We start from the raw sequence: 5,473 nt of genomic DNA, 5'->3' as shown, positions 1-5,473 counted from the left end.
TCCTGCTGAGCTTTTTTTTATAAAAGAAGCCCTGAGCATTACCATCCCCCCATCCCAGTAAGCCTTGGGGCTGAACAGTGTTTCAAGGCTCACAGTATTCCCAATCAGCCCTGTAGGGTTAGTTTGGATAGTCTCCCTTCAACATTCTGGTTAATTGAGGTGTTTGCACTACAAACCCATGTTCCTGTAGATAAACCATGTAGTTTGGACCAAATTAATAACTTACCCCATAACTACAGTGCACAGTAAACAAAACAAAAAAAATCCCCCTCCCAATTAATTGCAGGGCAAACCCTTGCTTGGTCCACATGGTGTCCCACATGATGTCCCACTAATCCTTGCACAGACCTAGTGTGGAAGTAGGTAAAAGGGCATTGTTCTGCTGTAGGCACTCAGATCCAACGCACTCCATCTAGGGACGCCAACCTCCAGGTGGTATATGGAGATCCCCCCAAGCTACGACTGATCCCCAGACAGCACACATTGCCATAGAGAAAAATGGCTGCTTTGGAGGGTGGCCTCTACGGCATTTGACCCCACTGACATCCCTCCCCTTCCTAGGATCTACCCCCGAATCTCCAGGAAATTCCCAAGCCAGGGTTGGCAACCCAAGCTCCATCTGCCCTAATTGGTGCAGTGATTTATGAAGCTCTATCCCATTATCTTATTTTTTGGAGTAGGAGTGCAGCAAAATTACTCCTGCAGCTGTGGGAGCAAGGTGAACATCTCCTGAAATGAGCAGGAAGTATTCAAGGAATTGCCAAGGAGAACCACAGACAAACGCTTCAAATCTTCTATCCGTGGCCCACTGAGAGATGCCTGAAATGCTATATTTTGAAAGCATTTTACAATTGACACAATGCATGTGCCATATGAGTTAGCAAACTCCTAAATTTCACTGGATAGTCTTTGAAACAGAGCCCTCCAAATCCATTGTTTTTGGAATGGATAATTACAAATGTTGTTTTGTTGGAGAAGAACTCCCAGGACAATGTAGTTCTCTGTCAAATCATGCAATATGTTTGTATAGTCATGAGAAAGATTTCTGAGCTTGCAGAAGTGAACCATAATGCTTTAGCTACAGGAGTGTGTAAACATGCATTTCAGCTCTTTCAGCAGAACAAAGTTTGAGTCCAATGGGACCTTTAAGACCAACAAAGTTTTATTTACGGTATACGCTTTCACATGCAAGCACACTTCCTCAGATACAGTGAAACAGAACCTCCTCGGCCATTACTTATAGGGGGTGGGGCTGTTGTCAGGAAGGGTCATTTAGAATAAAGATACATAAGTACTTCCAGCAGTGTGTTTACTCAAAAGTATTTCCCACATTATTCAGTGGGATAGTCTGAAGCACATATGAATAGGATCACAACTTGTACGTGAAAGCTTTTGTACCACAAGCACAGAGCTATTTTTGTCATTACTCCACACTTCTGTAAAATTCCAGCAAACAATATGAATGTGCCAAAAGCTTGAAAAACCCGTCCCTTAGCACAAAAGAACCACAGACCAGGAACAAACAGCCTCACCCTCCTTTGAAAGCATTTGTGGAAAGTCTGAGCATATCAGGAGCAAGATTCTGCAACTCCTACTCAGACCTAGAGTAGCTAACTACATACAAACTAATTTATGGGTAAGCAATTAGTTCCTTTGCATTCCGCAAACTCATATTTTAATCTGCAGCTAATATTGGCCAGGAAGTGAAAGCACTACTAGCATTAAACAGTTAAGTAATGTCATGAGTCATGACTGACCAGGTTTTCTTTTAAAAAAAAATCCATCTAAGGAAGGCAGGCACATTTTTTCCCTTCTAAGTCATTTGTTAGTGGTTAAAAATAATTTCTTTTTTCCATGGTAACCCCCTTCCTCCTCCACAGCCACAAAGTTCGTTAGTTCTGAAAGTCTACAAAATTTATGGGGGGGGGGAGGTGAAGTAGCCTTCATATTTTATAAGTTATGTAACATTAGCAGCCAGCCCAGTCAGCCAAAAAAGTACAGTTTGCAGACAACTTAATACATTCACTTAGAGGAAAACCCCAATCCTTGTCCTACATGCATTCTTGGAAAAAAAAATAATAAGTAACTTTCAGTAAACAGTATGCTAACAACATGTTTCTACAATCAACAAGCATGAAGAAAACTTTTAACAAAGTATACCTTTTGTTTTTCAGAACTCTGTAATGCTGTCGTTTGGTCTGGAAAACTACTGACTGCAGGACTGAAGCTTTCAGCTTGTGATTCTTATAAAGTCATCAGGAAGCCACACCTAGCAACCAAGGTTTATTCCTGCAACTCTTCTGATTGGTTTCTGTGTGGCAGAAGGCTAAACATGGGATCTAGCCAAAAGACACTCCCACATGACTTAGGAACAAACTGCCCACTGAAATGAAGAAAGATTTCTGAGCAACAGCAGCTTGGCCAGATGAATGAGGGGGGTAGCTCATAACTCATGAGTTCAGTACTGGGGATAAGACCCTAAGAACATAAGAAGAGCCCTGCTGGATCAGAGGAGTGGTCCATCTAGTCCAGCATCCTGTCCCACACAGTGGCCAACCAGTTCCTCTGGATAGCCACCAACAGGGCAGAGAGACCAAGGCCTTCCCCTAATGTGGCTTCCTGGCTCTCGGATTCAGAGGCTTAGTGCCTGCCAGGCAAGTTTGATCTCGTCAGATCTTGGAAGCTAAGCAGGGCTGACCCTGGCAAGTACTTGGAAGGAGACTTCCAAGGAATACCATGGGTGAGATGCAGAGGCAGGCAATAGTAAGCCATCTCTCTGAAATGTCCAAGCTAGGGTTGCCAAGTGTACTCACCTCTCGGAGCGGGGGAACCTCTGGTGACGCAGCTTCGGGAGCGGAGTTCCCCCCGGGGCCCGATTCCGCCACCGCGGAAATCGGGCCTCCAAAGCAGGGGATTCCCCGTCCCCCCGGGCCCATTTGGCAACCCTAGTCCAAGCCCCACTAGGGGTCACCAGAAGTCAACCACACAAAATACTCACAAAAAGAAAAATGTATCCATGCATACCAAACACAGAACCGTATTCTCACCTAGAATGGACTTCCATGGTTCTCTCCAGAAACACAAACACTGCTTACAAGTTGTCTAGACTCCTTCATTCTGCTGATGATAATCTGTTGCCTTTTCTGCTCTGCACCATGTCCAGCTACAAGCGCAGGCGATAGAGCACTCACAAGCAGGCAGAGGAGGCACATGGGAAGAGGGTTGGCAGCAGTGGGCCCCACCAGAAGCCTTGTGCTGTGACAGCTGCTGATGGCAGCCCTTCCCCCAGGCCCTTCTTGCCCGGAGCCCCCTGAGTTCTCAGGCTGCGCACTTTCTAATATACAGGGTAGACTCCATGTTTAATGTTAAGACAGAGAATTATAATCAGGCTATACACAACAGAGAGGCTAGTGCATGTGGAAGTAGCCTGATTCCCATGGGAACTGATACATCCTAATCAATAATACTCTGTTCTGTGATGCTCATCAATGTCCCGACCATGATTAAAAAACAGAGTTTGCAGGTCAACAACCAGACCTCTCGGACCACTCACAAATCTCACTTACAGTACAAAATTCTCTAGAACACTAATCAAATGCACAGTCAATGCAGGAGATTTCATCTCCTGGCCCACTGATGCCACACATTAGTCAAGGAAGCAACACTAGTAGTTCAGTCATGCCATATACAAACCCCATGAAGCAACTTCCACAAAGAAAACTCTTAACTCCCCAATAGCAGCACAGATATTAATCATTCCTCTAATTGCAGAATGGATCCAAATTGACAGAACAGATTCAAAATCCCCCAATTTCATAACAAATCCAAAGTACCAAACCGATGCTGGCCATCCTTTGAAGGGTCATTGCTGATAATATTTGCTCCAACAGCCATTGCCAATGTAATTAGGGTGTACGAATCTGAAGGGTCATTGTTGATAATATTTGCTCCATTGCCAATGTAATTAGGGTGTACGAAAGGTACTCTTGAATGGGAAAGGTATCTTCAGTCTCAACCCCAGGATTGCTCTTCTTTCATTGGCACTTCGAGACTGAGGAATTCTTACCCATATCTTTCCTTGCAGGATCAGGCAATGTGCCATGTTTTATATTACTTCTGTATGCTCCCTTGTCTCCCCAACCTCCCTGCTCTCCATTCCAGCTCCTTGCCCTTTCCTGCTCAAAGATAACCTTGATCCTTTACCCTTTTCCTCCTCCCAACCTCAGCCTCCTTCCCTCCCTCTCTGGGGACACAGAATATTCATCAAAAACACAGGTGGATTTCTGATTCTGGGGCCCAGCAGTGGGAGGACACATCTAGCTTAAAAGGAACTGCTTCCACTTGGAATTATTTGATTTGATAATTGATTGCTTATTTTCCAAATATTTTGTGATTGTGTATCTATTTATTTACACCGCATATCATATTTTAGGACAGTGTATTGAAATCCTTGGATCTGCCTGTTTTTTGTTGTTGTTTTTTGCTTTTCCTTTATGTAGGCCTCCCATTTACCCACCCACGATGGGGATTTACCCAGCCTCAGCCCCAGTTTCCCACCCCTGAGAAATTGAGCAGTGGCAGAAAAAATGTCATCCATGTCATGACTCTCTAGGAATTTCCCCTACATACCATAGAGACTAGGGGAGACAGCCTTGTACATCAACCTAGAGTGACATCACACCCTCCCCAAACTCCACCCTCCCCAAAATTGTTATCCCCTTCTCTAGTTCTACCACAGATATCATTCGGTCATGAGTTTGCCTGCCAACACCTCCTTGGATGAGAAGGAAGCTGGCCCCAGCTCTCAGATGTTACAGGAAGACCTGCCAGACAAAGAGGAGACCTCATCAGGAGCAGAGGTATACCATGCCCTCAACCCCACAGCCTGGGACCTGAAGCAGCAGCCCTACAGCTGCCAACCTCACCCCTGGGGTTGCCAGAGTCCTTGGAATACCAGAGAAGCTGGGCCTGCGAGAGGTGCAGGACGGGCACTGTAGCATGTGGCTGGCAGCTCAGCACTGGTCAACCTCTGCCTTTGAACTGGAGTCAGCACAGGATCAGGGCCGACAGCCACCTAGGCTGCTCAGCCATTGATGAGTTACACCAGGCTGTCTCCCAATGACTCAGCAGGTTGATGAGTTGCACCTGTTTCTGAAATAGCTTGGCAGGGTTATCTTGATAAAAACAGCCAGAGAAGGGTGAACCAGTGTGGAAGCAATTTGTCCACAACTATTGTCATTAGTTGTCTTGTTCTAGAGCTCAGTGTGTTTATTTCCATAGTTGTCTTGTTCTAGAGCTCAGTGTGTTTGACCTTCTGGACTGTGACCTGGCTTGTGCTCTTCGGATTTGTCCCACTGTTTTTGACACTTGGACTTTGATCCCTGGACTATTCTGACTACACTTGTTGCCTCTTGCCTCAAGTGCCTGCCTGAACCCAGACTTAGGCTGTGGTCATACACACTAAATGATCCAC

The 5,473-nt window shown here is 45.4% G+C and overlaps 1 protein-coding gene across 1 annotated transcript in view; it reads right to left on the bottom strand.

The window, feature by feature from the left end:
- Nucleotides 1-2,256, bottom strand: part of ANXA1 (annexin A1) — a 19,436-nt gene extending 17,180 nt beyond the window's left edge. The window contains exon 1 of the mRNA XM_015412772.1: nt 2,161-2,256. The gene's annotated coding sequence lies outside the window, so the exon portion shown is untranslated. The remainder of the gene's footprint in view (nt 1-2,160) is intronic.
- Between the last annotated feature and the right edge of the window lie 3,217 nt (nt 2,257-5,473).

Source organism: Gekko japonicus, unplaced genomic scaffold (assembly GCF_001447785.1).
Source record: "Gekko japonicus isolate JY-2015 unplaced genomic scaffold, Gekko_japonicus_V1.1 scaffold705, whole genome shotgun sequence".
Classification (NCBI taxonomy): domain Eukaryota; kingdom Metazoa; phylum Chordata; class Lepidosauria; order Squamata; family Gekkonidae; genus Gekko; species Gekko japonicus.
The sequence above is the reverse complement of the archived record's forward strand: the minus strand, read 5'-3'. Positions and strand labels throughout refer to the sequence as shown.